Below are 18,135 nucleotides of genomic sequence, written 5' to 3'. Positions count from 1 at the left end.
AGCAGATGTGGCTCAACAGATAGAGCGTCTGCTTACCATTTAGGAGGCCCAAGGGTTCACGTGGTGAGCTGGCCGGCGCACAGTGCTGCTCCACACAAAGAGTGCTGGCCCCTGCTTAAAGTTGCCCCTACGCAAGGAGTGGCCCCCACACAAGGAAAGCCACCCCCACGTGAAACCACAGCCCACCCAGGAGTGGTGCCACACACACACACAGAGCTGACACAGCAAGATAATGCAACAAAAAGAGACACAGATCCCCAGTGCTGCCAGATGAAAATAGAAGTGGGCACAGAACACACAGCAAATGGACAGAGAGAGCAGACAATGGGGAGGGGGGAGAGGGAGGGGAGAGAAATAAATAAATCTTTAAAATATATATATAAAGAGTTTTCATATACCCCACCCCTACCACCCCCACTCCTCCTGATGTGGGCTATGGGTGGAAGGCTCTTTGTCTCTTCAGAAATAACTAAGCTGTTTGACTTGTGTCTCTTCAGAAATAACTAAGTTGTTTGACTTGTGGGTGTGGAACGGTAAGAGGCTGCAGTCCTGCCCTTAGGGACGGTGACAGCAGGCTCCAGTCCCAGGAAATGTTTAACAAAGCAAGGGCTATAAACTTTAAGTATTTAGGGGAAATGCAAAAACCAAGGCTTATCTAGAATGTCTGGAGTCCTTGCTAAAAGCTTACCTAAGATGTGGAAGAGATATATGCTAATTGAAGCCTATTGAGAACTGAAACAAAGGGACCATTTGGCCTTTCCTCTCTGTATAAAAGACGTTTGAAAATCTTGTTCGGGGCTCGGGATTCAAACTGAAAGCTCCCGAGTCCGGCCGGCCGTCAATAAACCATTTTTTCCTTCTCAAAATCATTCCTGAGTCCTGGCCTCTCTATACTCAATTAATTGAACTTCTCTTAAATTCCACAACACTCCCACATCAACAACCTCTTTCATCATTGTGGCACATTCATTGCATTTGGTGAATACGTCTTGGAGCACTGCTGCATCGCATGGATGATAGTGTACATTGTAGTTTACACTCTCCCCAAGTCCATTCAGGGGGTTATGGCAGGACATACAATGTCCAGCATCTGTTCCTGCAATATCCCTAAAATGCCCCGACTTTTGTTGGTAGAATTAAATTTTTTGCTGTTGTAAAACTGAGGACTTCAGTTTCTTGCTGGCTATTAGTGCAAGGAGACTCCTGGTACCATGTGGGCCTCCCAATATAAGCCACCCAGAAAAATATTAGCATGGAAGTGAGAGATTCCAGCTAGATTATGTAATATAATGAGGTAATCCCATAAGGAATCATTTACATTCCATCAATTTCTGTACACTATTGTTTAGAAATAATTGCATGTCATGTACACACTAAACATTAGAGGACAATGCCTGGGATGAACATTTGAAGACAGGAATTGTGGAGAGGCCAACCATGTCCTCCACAAATAAAATCCCTCCTAATATGAGTGCTCTGGATTTGACCTCTGCCTTGATGTCATTTATTAATTTCAGAAATAGTTTCCATCTTGAAAACCTGGGCCTAAGAAACAGTTTTATGTTTGTAACAATGAAATCCAGAGAATGTATATTTTATGATTCTTCTCTTGGCTAATTTCTAGTCTCTCATATTTTACTATAGGCTACTAGAAAAAAAACACTGGTATCTTCAACCCTTTTCCTGGAAATTTCCTTTACTAATTCATCTAGTTCATTAGGTACATTTTCTATTTTCCTCATTACCTCAGGTAACAGTGTTGTTAACTTTTATTTCACTGTATTAGCAAAGACTCATGTCTTCTATCTTTTACTTTAAACAAATATGATATAGATTTTATTGATACATATTAAGAAAGTATACAATTCATCCAAAGGATACTATCAATGACATTTGTGCATTCATCACTTCAATCATTATTAGAGCATTTTTATTACTTCAATAATAACAATAAACAAAAAACAGACAAACAAACAAGAAAATCCTTCACATCTCAATCTCTGTTTCCCCTGCTGTAAATAGCTGCTCTTTCTGGCTATTCTTGCAAAATTATTATTTATTAAGCAGTTTTATTGAGGTATATTTATAACATTATGATTCTACTGAAAGCCATTAATTGTATACTTTTAAAAGATTATATGGTATGTGTATACGATCTTAACGAATATATCGTTAATGACATTTTCTTCACTTTCATTTACTTCCTCATAAACTGTGTTTTGAAGGCAATTAAGCTTCTTACAAGAGTTTCCTTAAGGCCTTTAGGCATTCACTAACATTCTTCTCTAGGTCCACACAGTTTCTACTTGCAACCTAGTTCCAAAACCACATTTTGAAATTCTATGCTAGTATCAAAATCAGTTGAAATATGAATTGTTGAGGCTAGAGGGTGGACTTTGGAAGATTGTTTTTTTCCAAAAAGGACACACAATATTTCTTATCTATATGCTTCCTCAGAAGCTTGCCACTGTCCCATCAGAAGTTAGAACTATTCCCCCTGCTCTTGAAACTGGTTGGGTTTTTATGACTGTGTCAATTAAATAGATTATGGAAGAAGTAACATAGGATGACTAATAAAGCTCTGTGAGAATAAGAGGAGCAATTATAACTACTGTCTTTGGGATGGTCACCCTTGGAAACCAATTACCATGTTCTAGAAAAGCCCAGACTATATTGAGAGGACATATGTAGACATTGAGCTGAATACAAAGCTAAACTACCAGCCAGCTACACATTTCAATCACGTATATCTGAGTGAGAAAGCCTCAGATGACATTAGCCCTTAGGAGTAGATCCAACTCAAGCTTTCTAGCCTTCAGCTTAGTCCATAAATATCATGAAACAAAGACAAACATTCCTTCCTTTCACTGTCTGAGAGCATTAAAAAATAGTTGTTTTACATAATTCAATTTCAAGATAATTTTTTACATAGCAGTAAATAAACAAAACAGTAAGAATTATCAGGGGAACATGAATGTGTGGAATTATTTGACAATGCTAATGAAAAGAAATATCTTTGGTTTAATAATGTCAATTTTCTTAATATCAATGTATTTATTACTTCATAAAAATAACATAGAATAAAAAGATGAAATATACCTTGAGAGCTAAGATCATGTCTTATTAAAATTTTATATAGGTAATCAAGGTGACTAATGAATTAATAAATGAATTAATGATTAAAACAATGGCATAATGGACTATGTAATGGCAATTACTCTGTACTGCTTGGAAGTAGTATTGGGCAATTAACCTGACCAAACACAGAAAGTTATTGTAGGAATTACTAACCATCCCTCACCTCCACCACGCAAATCTTAAATATACACACAATTCATGGTTTTCTAATGCAAAAAGTCAGTACAGTAATACGATCTTAAAGACACTAATATTTAAGTAAGGCTCATAACAACAAAATCTTCAAATCCATCACCACATATTCCTTTAAGTAAGATATATGAAAGTAGACTCATTTCCAGTACAAATAATTTATTGTTTTTTTTAAATCTTTTTAATAGATAGCAAGACTGAATAAAGTTACACTGCAAGTAATAGTTAACATTAATTACATTTTCTTACCATTTGTCAGCCTATAAAATAAGACTTCAAATTCTCCACAAATAAACTTCAAGAAAAAGAGTTCATATATATATATATACTTTTAATCAATGATAATTAATGTAGAGAAATCTGGCATTGTATTTGTTACTCTGTTAAATATACATTTCAATTTCAGAATTTAAACAATCTATCACTACCCATCTACATGCCATCTGAAAATATTGTTTATGCCTGAATTTCCTGAAATAGTTAAAGCAACCTCTTAAACTAAAAAACATTTTTGAACATAAAACTATTGGTGTGGTACATCTGACATCTGGACCAATTGTCAACTATAGATAATTATGTCCCTTAATGGCTCCACACATCTATTTTCAATCCAATTCAGACCTTGCAATTAAAAACTCTTTAAATAGAATGCAGCTTTTTCGGATAATGCAAAATCCTGATTGAATTCAAGAGTGCTGTGATATAACAGACCCTTTGTCTCTAAGGAGCAATTATATTTTTACAGTTGTTGTTCTTGTTTTCCTAAAAGCAACATAATGTAGTTATAGAGATCCATTAGCATAGCAGTTTTATAAGGTTTGAAAACCTCTACTAATTGTATAAATATCTCTGGTTGTATTAGTTCATTAGTGCTGCTGTAACAAATTTCCACAAACCTGGTGACTTAAAAAAACAAAAATTATTCTCTCATAGTTCTGGAAGTTAGACGTTCAAAATCAAGGTGTCATCAGGGAAAACTCCCTCTGAACCTGTAAGAGAAAATATTTCCTTTCCTCTTCTACTTCTTGGTGTGCCAGGAATCTTTGGTATTTTTTGGTTTGTAGATGCATCACTCCAATTTCTGCCTCTGTCTTCAATTGGACTTTTCCCTTGTATCAATGTCTGTCTCTTCTCTTCTTATAAGGCATATTTGATTTGGGTACATCCTAACTTAATATGACTTCATATTCATATGATTACATCTGAAAGAACCTATTTCCAAATAAGGTCACATTGACAGATTCCAAGGGGTTAGGACTTGAACATATTAATATATTTTGTGGGGACACAGTTCAAACCATAACATTGGTGCATAAAATTTCCTACTTAAAATGCTATTATATATAGCTACAATGTTTAAGTGATCTTTATTCAGATTCATAATAAAAATCCACTTTGGAAAATTAAGACAATACGAATTAAGATATGTATTGCTCTTACTCATTGGCTTTGTATGTTAGGGGATAACACGTTTTGACAATGTCATATTCCCCACTTCATTTGTACGAAAACTCTTAAACAGCATTGCCTATGCAACTGCAGTAGACTAAATAATGGCCCCTTATAGATGGTCACATCCTAATTCTTAAACCTCTGTATAGATTACATTATAAGGCAAAAGGGACTTTGCGTATGTGTTGAAATAAAGGTTCTTGAGATGCGGAGATAATCGTAGATTACCAGGTGGCACCAATGTCATCACAAGAGTCCTTGTAAGAGGGAGGCTGTAGAGTTGACAGAAGGTAAAGTGATGGCAAAGGAGAGACAACATAGAGAGACCAATTAAAACATGTTATGACTTTAAAGATGGAAGAAGGAGCCACTAGTCAAGTAATGTAGGGTATTTGCTAAAAGCTAGAAAAGGCAAGACAATAATCCCTTCCCTAGAGCTGCCAGAAGGGACACAATCCAGTTGAACCTCTTTAGGACTTATGAACTGCAGAACTGTAAGAGAACATGAAGTTTTTTGAGAATTTGTCACAGCAGCAATAGGTAACTAACACACCAACCTTCTTCCATTCTCTCCTATCATTGTTCTCTAAAGACCACTACAATTAGGCTTTTGCCCCAATGACTCCAAGCCAAATACTTTGTCAAAGGCACCATTGATTTTTGTGTTACTAAATTTAATGGTCAATTCATAGTCTTGAGTTTACTTAACCTATCAACAGCAAAAAGATAATTAGTTACTACCATTTTTAGCAGAGAAACAATAAAAGTGTTTCTTTTAGAATTAAGAAAAGAGAAACATTCTTTAAATGAGCATTGTAAAGGGATTTCTAATTAGTAGAACAAAATTTTAAAATAAATTGATAACATGAATTCAAATATGAGACAAACTTCTAAGTAAAACACACACACAATAATTTACAGCCAGAGTAATATGGATAAATTCCTGCATGTAATTTCAATATATAAAACACAAATTTCACTTCTATATATAAGAAGCAAAGTTATAAAATATAATTAAATGTAACATTTATCAAACAACATAAAATGTACCTAGGAATGGGTCAAAATAAGATATGAAATTAATTTGTTAAAAAGTAAAAGCATCTCTGATAAGACACTAAAAAATTAAAAATAAATATTAAGGATGCCACACTTATGAATTGTTTAGGAAGACTTGATATTATAGCCAACAAGAAAAATGAGCTAGGTGACAAGATTTTTTACTGTAAATGTTGGTATTGGTGCAGGAATAGGCAAAGCAATGTCTGTCATCAAAGAGAGAACTGATAAATATTCTCACACATATATTGAAGCGTGATATTTCAGAGAGGATATTATAGATAAGTGAGATGATATTAGCTTTTCAAAATTGGGGCTGGAAAAATTAAATATGAAAAACTGAACAGCGTAATTTTAAAAAATATATGTGATAAACATCGAAGGAAAGCAAGTGAACTGAAACAAAAAATATGAGCAAAGCAAGGAGGTAGATTGTCTTGAGGAGGAGCCCACTGTGGAATTCAAAATGTATCAGTGGCCCCTTGTCTTAAAAGCAAGGTAATTGGTAGGAATTTATTTGACAATGATTCTTTTTATCATATGCCTAATGATATGCCTATAAATATGTACACATATGTATACGTGTTATGAGGATTTATATGTATAATACCATTATAATGAATCATAAAAATAAAAAAAACATTAAGAAGAAACAAGCAAATGAAAAATAAGGAAATGAAGATGGTAAATTTGGAAACATATATGGTAGCAATAAGGACCTCATGGGAGGAGAAGACAGAATGAAGAATTTACTTACACCAAGGAGCTGGATTTAACTCTCTATGTATTAGATGCAAGTTTAATAAAGGAGAGTTTAAAAACACAGGGAAATGTAGGTAAAGTTAAGCTCCTTAAAGATACAAAATAACTTCCAAATTTCACAAAGGCAAGGATTTTCATCTGTCCTGCTTATGATGAAATCCTAACACCTAGAACTCTTGACATGTATTAGGTGCATGATTACTATTTGTAGAATGATTATACTGAATAATTCCTAACGAGAAAAGATATCTTTGAACACAGGAACACGTGGTATTCAATGTGATTTTTTTAGTGATTGGGCCACACTTGGAGCTATTTCTGTGCTTGTGGACTTCTTCTGTTTATATTGTTCCTTCTGTTTGGGGGTGTGTGTGCATGTCCTTTTACTTTTCTTCTTTTTCCTTATCTGAGCCTTTTATACCTTCTGCTTTGCTGCTGCCTTTTTATTCTGGACAAATAGGCAATATGGTAGATAATATGAAAGAGGAAAAGAAAAGAAATCTAAAATGCTAAGGAAATTGCACTAGATATAAGAAAGGGGAGTAAAAGCATCTTTATGTTTTCTACTAGTTATCCAATTTGTTTCAATCCAAATATGAACAATGCAAATAATGACAAACATGATCCACTCCCAAACTGATTAGCTGCCTAATTATTACATTTACAACAAAAATGCATGGTTCCATTAGCAATTTAGATGTTATTTTGTATCTATCATGTAATTATCTAAGGAAGCCAAATACAAGTAGGATATTTCTTTAATCAGGTGAAAGCATCCTAATTTCAAATACTAAATTCTTAAATTATAACTACTGACCATTGTTTCCATTCTGATAAAGACCAAAAAGGAGGTAATTGTTAATTTTTATTTTTGATTGTTCTCATGATATAAATTCCATCCTTAGAGAGATAGTAATAATTCAGGGGGAAAATATGTTGAGTGTAGATGAAAAAGCAAACAATTGCTTTAGAAAATAATACGATATTCTCAAATGTGTTAGCAAGATAATGAATATTTTTTAAAAGTTATAGCATAATACTGATAGGTTGATAATGAAAAATAATCATGGCAAGTCTTGATAAACAAATTGGTGACTTCTCTTCATGGGAGGATTTTTTTTCATGAGTATATAAGAAACCGGAGCTTTCTTGTATAGGAAAAATAGATATTGGTATATGCCCCATAAGGTTTTTTTTTCCTAAGCAAGAAGTTAAGAATTGTGTTTAATTTGCTGTCAGTGAGCGGTTAAATCCCTTTAATTGCAAGTAGTGGTTAGCATTACAAACTTGTACCCCTTTATGTTCTATATGGCAATTACATTTAGGAATACTCAATGGAACCACAAAATAAATGTTCTTACTTTGAAAAAAAAAAACAATATAGATAATTAAGATGTTTTCCCTCATTATAATTTGAAAATTGTTTTTACTAATGCTCTTGGCATGCTTCAGTAAACTGTCAGTCAAAAATATCATACCATATTGCAATCTCGAGAAGGCCTTACCTGATTATCCTCAGCACATTTCCAAGAATGAAAAAGCTGAATAATTATATGATTGAAAAACTTACACATTTAAATGTATTTCAGCAGTTAAATTCTGCTACATTCTTTTTGTTGAAAAAGTAAAAATTTGAGTCATCTAATCGTTCATGTAGCTGTGCTTGTTATTTTATATTTGGACAAATGATTAATTTGACCACTAAGTTACTCTAAAAAATTCCGAGTTTACTGGGGATTTTACAAATCCAAAGCAATAAATGAAAAGACATAAAAACCTTTGGCAATAATAAAGCTTCAGCCTTAGGATTTAATTTTTTTGTAAGTTTAACCATGCCATTGCTTAAATAAAACCAATATATCACAAAAAGAAATTAATTTTTAATATAAACAAATGATTTTTCATATCAAATTGAAGAAAGGAAAATCAATCATACTGTAGGAATTGATAGGCAAATGTATCTTAAAAGTGCAACGGAGTTTAAGCTATATTCTGGTTAGCAATAATTTAGTTTTTTATTTTTATTTATTCATTTTTATTTATTTAGGTACTAGGAATTGAACCCAGGACCTTGTACATGGGGAGTAGGCATTCATTCACTGAGCTACATTCACTCTCCAGTGAAAGTTCATATTTTTGTTTGTTTTTAGGAGGTACTGAGGGTTGAACCTAAGACCTTGTATATAGGAAGCAGGTGCTCAACGATTTAAGCTATATCCACTCCCTTTAGTTTTATTTTTAAAGTGAAGAGAGAGAATATTAATTCCCCCCCTAGTATTGAGAGGAAAAAAAACAAAGCAAAAAAGATTATTTCTAATATATAATTTTCATCTTTATCATATGTTTAGTAGTATTGTATACAAAGATTCCTTTATATAATTTTACTCCCTGGAAATTATTTATTTTTAATTAATTTTGATTATTATTGTGCACAAGAAAAGGCATATGACTGGATAATATTTTGAGATTTCTAACTGGATACATATATGTTTTTCTCTCCTATCCTTTTCTTCTGCTTCTAAGATTGTTTTAAGGCAAGGCATGGTTTTGTTTGGGAAATCTGGATTATACATAGCCATTCAGGTATACTTGGGTACAATCTACATTGCTGTTTGGAGTTTTCATTAATAGCCCATGTTGACAGATACCTGGATTATTAGAAGACCTCCCTAAGGACTGGCACTGTGTAGGTCTCTAGAAATTGCATAATCACAGAAAGATCCTCAAAAATGCAAAATTAAGTCATCCTGTTCCTTAGAATAGTAGTGACTTGAAATAGAATTTAACTTGCCTTATGGAAAAATGGAGATAAAATATTGCTTGCCAGTTTCTAGTCTGACATGTAAAAAGCTTGGAAGTCATTTCTTTTATCCTCACAAGAAAAATGCTGGGCAAACTGGAAATCAACAACTTTACATAGATCCATCATAGAATTGAGAACACAAGGTAAATCTAAATCACTGCTTTAAAAATTTGAAAAAGTCAGACAGCAAGAATCACAGCATATTGGGAGCAGAAGCACAGGAAGAGAAATCCAGTGCTAGAGCTAGAACTGATAGGAACAGTTAAAGTATAGTTGATGAATTGCTAGAGACTCAGTATAAATTAGTTTGAAAGTTAAAAACCCTGCAGGCCCGGTTTTATAGGGGTCCCCAAGTTTTAATCAGTTTTGCTTCCAGGACTCCCACTAGTTTCTCAAGGTGAAGAAAGGAGAAAAATCCCCTCATGCTTGCAGCAGTGGGATGGGAAAATTAACCATTTTGACATATGTCCAGAACATTCTCTTCTCCTTCACAAAGGATTGCCATTAAAATAAACGGAAGAGGAGCCCTCACTATTGAGACCTTTAACATTAAGCATAATAAAAGAACATTTTGAACAACTCCATGCCACAAAATTTTAAAACTTAGATGAAATGGACCAATACTTTGAAAGAATCTACCAAAACTCACAGGAGGAGAAATAGATACTCTGAATAGACTAATATCTTTTTTTAAAAATTGGAAACAATAATTAATAGCCTTACAAAACAGAAAGCACTAGTTCCACTAGTTTCACTGGTAAAATCTTCCAAACACTTATGGAGGAAAATGATACCAAGTCTCTATAATCCTTTCTGGAAAATGAAAGCAAATGGAAAGCTTCTTAACACATTCTGTGAGGCTAGAATTACCCTAATGCCCAAAACAGATGAAGACATTTCAAGAAAGGAAAATTACAGACCAATATCTCTCATGGACATAGATGCAAAAATTCTCAAAAACATATTAGTAAATTGAATGCAATAATGTATAAAAAGAATTATGCCCCATGATTAAGTGGAGTTTATTCCAGGTATTCGAGACTTGTTTAACATTTGAAAATCAATTATGTAATCCACCTCTTCAACAAGATAAAGAAGCAAAGCAGGAGGATTATGGGAAGATGGCAGCCAACTAATGGCAGAGCTGAATGCTAAGAACAACAGAGAAAGAGCCAAAAGCTGTCAAGGGATATGCTTTGGGGATCAGCAGACCAGGACAGTGCTTTACAACTCCCAGGAGGGTGAGGGACAGAGAGACAAAGAAGCCAAAATGATGAACATGAGTTGCCAAGCCCCCTGGTGGCCAGGAAAGGCCTCAACCCTCCCACCCCCCAAGATATTAACCTGGCTCTTAGCAGTCAACCGAGGGAAAAACAGGCATCTTCTGCCCTGTCAGCTGTTTCAAGAGAAAAGGGAATGGAAGTTGGAGTCACGGTGCTTTTCTTCAGTGAATTTGGCCAGCAGAGAGCACTTTAAATCTCCAATCTAGAAAATCAACTTAGGAACACATGAAAGCCAAGACTGAAACACTTCAGTAGAAAGATGTGCTGACTAGCACCATCTACTGGCCTGTCCTTAAATTGCAAGGAAAAACTATTCTTGCTTTCAATATCCAACCCCTGGGAGAAAATCTGTGTCCTACTCATGAGTCTCTGGCTTGATTTTGAAAACTTAAGCTGGGTACTTTTAGAGACTGAAAATAAATTGAACCAAATATCAAAGATAAGCTGTGGGGAAAAAACACACACACACAATAGGCAACAGAGAAATTAGCCATCAGAGTAAATTCACCAACATATCCAGATGTCTAGACATCAGCAAAAAATTACAAGTCTTACTGGGAAACAGGAAGAGATGGGCCAGCCAAAAGAACAAACCAAATATCCTGAAGGGATATAGGATTTAACACAATTAATCAGTGATAATCACACAAATCTCCTAAATTATTTCAAAGAATTTAAAGAAAATATGACTAAAGAAATAAAGGATATTAAGAAGACAATGGAAGAACATAAAGAACAATTTAGAAGCCTGCAAAGAAAAGTAGCAGACTTTATGGGAATGAAAAACACAATGCGGGACATTAAAAATACATTAGGGACACATAAGGGCAGATTCGAATTGCTCTGAACTGGAAAAGACAGGAACATAGAAAGAGAAGAGAATGGTAAAAAAGGGAGAAGTTTCTCAGAGAATTAAATGACAATGCAAAATGCACTAATATTCACATTATTGGTGTCCCAGAGGGAGAAGAGAATGGAAAAGGGCCAGAAAGAATATCTGAGAAAATAATGACTGAAAACATCCTACTCTTATAAAGGACATAAATATCAATATCCAAGAAGGACAATGCACCCCAAACAGAATAAAACTGAATAGACCTACCCTGAGACACTTACTACTCAGAACAACAAATGTCAGAGATAAAGAGAGGATTCTGAAAGCAGCAAGAGAAAAGTAAAACATCACATACTAGAGGAATTTGGTAAGATTAAGTGCCAACGTCTATCAGAAACCAGGGAGAAGAGAAGAAAGTGGTATGATGCATTTAAAATACTGAAAGAGAAAAATAGCCAGCCAACAATTCTGTATCCAGCAAAACTGTCCTTCAAAAATAAGGGTGAGTTCAAAGTCTTCATAAACAAACAAAAACTGATATGATATGTTACCAAAAGACTAGATTTGAAAGAGGTGCTGTAGCCTGAAAGGAAAAAACAAGGATGAGAGATTTGTAGAAAAGTTTAGAAATGAAGACTATTAGGAAATGTAAACTAAAGAGTAAGAAGACAGACAATAGAATGCTATGACAAGAGAGAGCCAAAGTTAATGGATTAAACTCCCCTATCAAAAGACATAGACTCAGAATGAATTTTTAAAAATTGACCATCTTTATCTTATCTATAGGAGACACACTTCAGACAGAAGGACACAACCAGGTTAAAATGAAAGGCTAAGCATCTTGACATTGATGCCTATACTTATGAAACTTGTCTTTTGAAATTGAAACTCAGCCTAGTATTATAGGGTGTCTAAGAGTTACCTCCTAAGAGCCTCCTTGTGGCTCAAATGTGGACTCTCTCAAAGCCAAACTCAGTATATAAATGCATTACCTACCCCCTCAGCATGGGACATGACTACTGAATATGAGCCTCCCTGGCACCAAGGGATTATTACCAAGCACAAAAATACAATGCACCTGGAAAAGGACCATGACCCAAAGAGGTAAAGGGTAAATACAAATGAGTTTTTGTGGCTAAGATGTTTCCAAGTGAGTCGGAAGGTCATTCCAGAGTACACTTATGCATGTCTTAGCAGGATCTCACAGATTGCCACAGTAAATACTGTCTCAAATAGTGGGGCTTCTGAGTGCTCTAGAGACATCCAGACAACTATAGATGGGGCAGACCGCTCAGGAGTTTGGCACCCTGCCAGTGGGTACTACTTTAGAATTTATGATCCCTACTGTGACAGAGTTGGACTCATTTGTGCTTTCCCTACACATTGCTTTTCTGCTCCTTCTATTTGAACCCATAGTTAGTACTAGACTTGATAGGTGTATGTCCAAAAGTCTTAAATATTTGGGCTGTCTATGTGCCAGTTGGGCTGTGAATCTCAACAGAGCTGCAAAACCTACTCTCCAGTCATTGCTCTTACCCAGGACAACTATCGAATAGATGACGATGGACAGAGAGAGTCTGCAACTGCAAGAAATAAAGCCCCATCCATCAGTCCCATACATTGTATTCCATACAATGGAAAAGAATACACTGATAAAAGGGGAAAAAAGTGCTATCTAGCCATAAAATATTGGGAGGAACCTTAAATGCATACTGCTAAGTGAAAGAAGATAGGTCGAAAAGGCCACTACTTTATGATTTCAAATGTATGACATTCTGGAATAAAGAAAAATTCTAGCTGCAATAGCAGTTGTCAGGGTTTTAGGGGGGGAGGAAAGAATGGAAAGATAATAAGGGAAGTGGAGCACAGGTGATTTTAAGGTGGTGAAACTTTCTGCATTTCACTCTCATGATGGATACGTGGCATGTAGTACTTACAAGAGGACTTCTGGGGAAGATGGCAGACTCTGGGACTCAGCCTGTCCACCAAAACAATTATTGAATACAGAGGAACTGTCTGAAACAGCTATTTTGAATCTCCAGAAGCCAGAAGAATGATGTACAGCATCCAGGGAAAAGCAGGAAGAAGAGCCTAATAAATTACAGTAAGGAATTTAGATAAAGATTTAAATACACAGGGCTTCCTCAGGACTGTGGGGGAAAGTTATTAATAGCTGAAAGACTGCATTTGCTGGGCAGGCCAGGAAAACTAAGTTTTGGAGAGCTGTCAGAGAAGGTTTTGGTGCCCTTCCTGACTATCTGCAGGGCACTTGGATCTGATCTGCATCGCCTCCATGTGTCCCTGGTCCTATTTTTGCTGCAAAAGTCTAAATAGGGAAAGTCCTCCCTGAGAGGGGGCCCTTCTCCTAGAATTTGCCCTCCAAGCAAAAGCAGCATGAGACAATGAAAGTAGTATGAAAAACTATAGAGGCAGTGTGGGACAAAGGCCTAAGAACTTCATATACCCAGGAGAGGAATACTTGCCTCTTAGGAAATAGGGAACAATTAAATACCTATAATCAGGGAAATTATAACACAACTAACAAGCAAAAGCCCAGGACAAGACAGAGGTCCAGTAAGACAGGGTAAACTCTGCACAATGCATTTGCCTTGGGCAGACGTTCCTGATAGGAAAAGAATCTCTGTCTTATCATCAGCTGGTTACAAAACCAGAAAACAGACATTCCAGGGAGTATATCCCAAAGTTAACATTTCAAAATATTTAAGTGTACATCGTGCAACAACAGAGTACAAGGCAAACAAAGAAACAGGAAATGATGACCTATTTAAAGAAAGAGAATAAAAATCCAGAAACTAATAATGAAGAAGATGAGAATGTGGACATACTGAACAAAGCCTTTAAAAAACTGATCTTAAAGATGCTCAAGGACGTGAAGGAAATATAGAGAAAGAACTAATGGCTATCCAAAAAACACTGAATGAGCAATATGAGAAACTTATTACAGTGGTAGAAATTTTAAAAGGAACCAAAAACAGCTAGTGGAGCTGAAGATCACAGTAACTGAAATGAAAAATGCCTAGGAGGGTTTCGAGAACAGAATGAAGCTGGCAGAAGAAAGAATCAATAAATTTGAAGACAAGACACTTGAAATGAATCAGGCTGCATAGCAGAAAGAATAAAGGAAGTGAAAACAGCCTAAGACACCTATGGGACTTCATCAAGCGTACCAATATACTTGTTATGGGAGTCCCAGAGAATAAGAGAGAAAGGAGCTGAAGGAATAGCCAAAAAACAATGTCAGAGAACTTTCCAAACTTAGCAAAAATTGTGAAGATGCAAATTCAAGAGGCCCAGAAATACCAGACAGTAAAAACATGGGGAAAATATACCCCAATATATATTAATTATTCTATCAAATGCCAAAAATTAAGACATACATACATACATACATACATACATAAAACAAACCAGGAGAGAATCTTAAAAGTTGCAGAGAAAAGCAACATGTTATATAGAGGGATTCCCAATACAGTTGAGTGCTAATTTGCTATCAGAAACCATGCAGCAAGAAGACAGTGGGTTAAAATACCTAGTGCTGAAGAAAAACAACTGCCAGCCAAGTTTCAGCTCTGGGCCAGAAGCCGGATTGTCTCACTGTGTTCTGTGGTCTCCCTCTTTAGTCTAGAGTGAGGCTGCTGAGGAAGTCTGTGAGCTAGAAGGAGGGTTGCTACCCACCCACCTTCTCCAGGCTGGGGTCCCAGCACTGCTGCCAGACACATGAAAGTCCGGGAGGATCCCAGGCTGCCATCCCACACCATCAAGACCCACTTTCTGGTCCTGTGTCTTTCTGAGTCCCTACACCCTCCAAATATTGAGATCAGGCCAGGAATATGATCCTGGAGGAAGGGAAGGACTGGTGATCGGTGAAATTACTGTGCAAGATTCTGTCACAAATGGGGAGAAACATTTTGGAGAGTTGTGCCAAATCTTTGCTGGTTCTGTGCAGAAAACAGCCACCACTGCAAGACAAAGCAGAGACCCTGGTGAATGAAATCAATGTGCACACCTCCACAGAGACTCAAAGGCTGAAGAAGTTTGTTGATGGGTTTGCCAAACTTCAGGATTGTCCACAAGCAAAAAATTGAAAGACTTGAAAACAAAGTAATTGAAACTATGAAACATTATATGGAGCATTGTAAAAATGAAATGGGATGACCTCAAGGCCACAATAGCAAAGAATTGAGAAACTAAACACTTAACCCAGAAAAGGACAAGTCAGCCAATCCCATCTGATCAACATGCTATTTCACACGCAGAAACTGCGTTTCAGGAACTACAAACAACTCATCATCTTAAGGAAGCTATTAACAATTTCAAAAAACAGAGAAAATGATATAAAAATTATATTTTCAGAATTTATCACTATTAAAAAATTTCTTGGCAAGGCAGAAGTATTCACTGCCACTTACTAAAATATACAAAAGATCGATGAGAAAGATTTAGGTGTTAAGTGTATTTTCATGTGCTTCTTGGTCATTTGCATGTCTCCTTTGGGGAAATGTCTGTTCAAGTATCTTGTCCATTTTTAAAATCAGTTTTTTGTCTTTTTGTTGTTAAATTGTGAAAATACCTTTTCAGGTATATTACTTGCACATCTTTCCCTTTTATGTAGGTTATCCTTTCATTTTCTGATAGCATCCTTTGTTACATAGACGTTTTTAATTTTGTTCTAAGTTTTAGTATTGCTCTACTTTTAGGTCTTGGATCCATTTGATTTCATTTTTTATATGGTATGATGTAGGAAGCCAATTTCATTGTTTTTCATTTGACTATCCAGTTGACCCAGCACCATTTGTTTAAAAGACTACTTTTTATCCCCATTGAATAGTCTTGGCACCCTTGTTGAAAAGCAAATGACCCTAGATGTATGGGTTTATTTCTGGACTTTCTATTCTGTTCTATGGATCTGTCTATCCTTATGTTGGTACCATACTGTCATGATTACTATAATTTTGTAGCAATTTTTGAAATAAGGAAGAATAAAACCTCTAAAGTTTTTATTCTTTCTCAAGATTATTTTGATGATTCTGGGTCTTTTGCATTTCCATATAAAATTTAGGATAATTTTTTTCATTTCTAAAAAAAAAGTAAGAATTTTGATGAAGACTCTTATATTAAACCTGTGGATCAATTTAGAGAGTGTTGCCATCTTAACAATATTGAGTTTCTTTCCATTTATTTAGGTCTTTAATTTCTTTCAGCAATGTTCTATAGGTTTCAGTGTACAAATCTTTCCTTCTTTTGTTAATTTATTCTTATTATTTTATTCTCATGTAAATGGAATTGATTAATTTCATTTTTCAATTTTTCATTGCTGAATATATAGAAATAAAAAGATTTTGTATGTTAAGGACAAAAAAGAAGACATTTAATATGGCACAATACAAGAGAGAAAATAAATATAAAAGTTGGCTATAATGGAATTGAAGAACCAAAAAGGTGTAATGCTTACAAACGCTAAATAGCAAACGGCAGAAGATGGACCTATATTATCAGTAGTGACTTTAAAAGCAAATGGATTAAACTCTCCAGTCAAAAGGCAGAGATTAACAGAATGGATAAAAAACATGACCTAGCTATGTGCTGTCTGCAGGAGACTCACCTTAAAGTCAAAGATACAAGTAGGCTGACAGTGAAAGGATGAAAAACAAAATATCATGCAAGTAGTAAACCAGTAAGAGCTGGGGTGGTTAGACTAATATCAGATAAAATAGATTTTAAGTAAAAAACAATTATGAAGGACAAAGTTGGTCACTACATACCAATAAAGGGACCAATTCAACAGGAACATGTAACAATGATAAATATATATGCACCTAACAGCAGAAACCAAAAATATATGCTGACAGATTTGAAGGGAGAAACTGACAGTTCTATATTAATAATTGGAGACTTTAGTGCACCACTCTCAATAATGGATAGAAAGGGAAGCGGACTTGGTCCAATGGATAGGGCGTCTGCCTACCACATGGGAGGTCTGCGGTTCAAACCCCGGGCCTCCTTGATCCGTGTGGAGCTGGCGCACGTGCAGTACTGATGCGCGCAAGGAGTGCCGTGCCACGCAGGAGTGTCCCCCGCATAGGGGAGCCCCACGCGCAAGGAGTGCGCCCCCTAAGGAGAGTCGCCCAGTGCAAAAGAAAGTGCAGTCTGCCCAAGAAAGGCGCCGCACACATGGAGAGCTGAAGCAGCAAGATAATGCAACAAAAAGAAACACAGATTCCCGTGCTGCTGACAACAACAGAAGTGGACAAAAGAACACGCAGCAAATGGACAGAGAATAGACAACTGGGGCGAGGGATGGGGTGGGAAGGAGAGATAAATAAAAAAATAAATCTTTAAAAAAAAATGGATAGAAAATCTAGTCAGAAGATCAAAAAGAAAGTAGAGGAATTGAATGGTACACTAAACCAACTATACTTAGATATATCTAGAAGACTGCACCCAATGAAAACAGAATACACATTCTTCTTGAGTGTACCTGGATTGTCTCCTCGATAGACCATATATTGGGTTACAAAACAAGTCTCAGTAAATTCAAAACTAATTGACATTATGCAGTGTATATTCTCCAAACACAACAGAATGAGGAT

General features: G+C 35.7%; 1 pseudogene; it reads left to right on the top strand.

Annotated features, from left to right (window-relative positions):
• Positions 1 to 12,615: 12,615 nt before the first annotated feature.
• Positions 12,616 to 16,074, top strand: LOC101421323 (CBY1-interacting BAR domain-containing protein 1 pseudogene; annotated as a pseudogene).
• The last annotated feature ends 2,061 nt before the right edge of the window (positions 16,075 to 18,135 follow it).

The sequence above is a fragment of the Dasypus novemcinctus genome, chromosome 1 (assembly GCF_030445035.2).
Source record: "Dasypus novemcinctus isolate mDasNov1 chromosome 1, mDasNov1.1.hap2, whole genome shotgun sequence".
Taxonomy (NCBI): Eukaryota; Metazoa; Chordata; class Mammalia; order Cingulata; family Dasypodidae; genus Dasypus; species Dasypus novemcinctus.
This window is presented reverse-complemented; position numbering and strand designations above follow the sequence as displayed.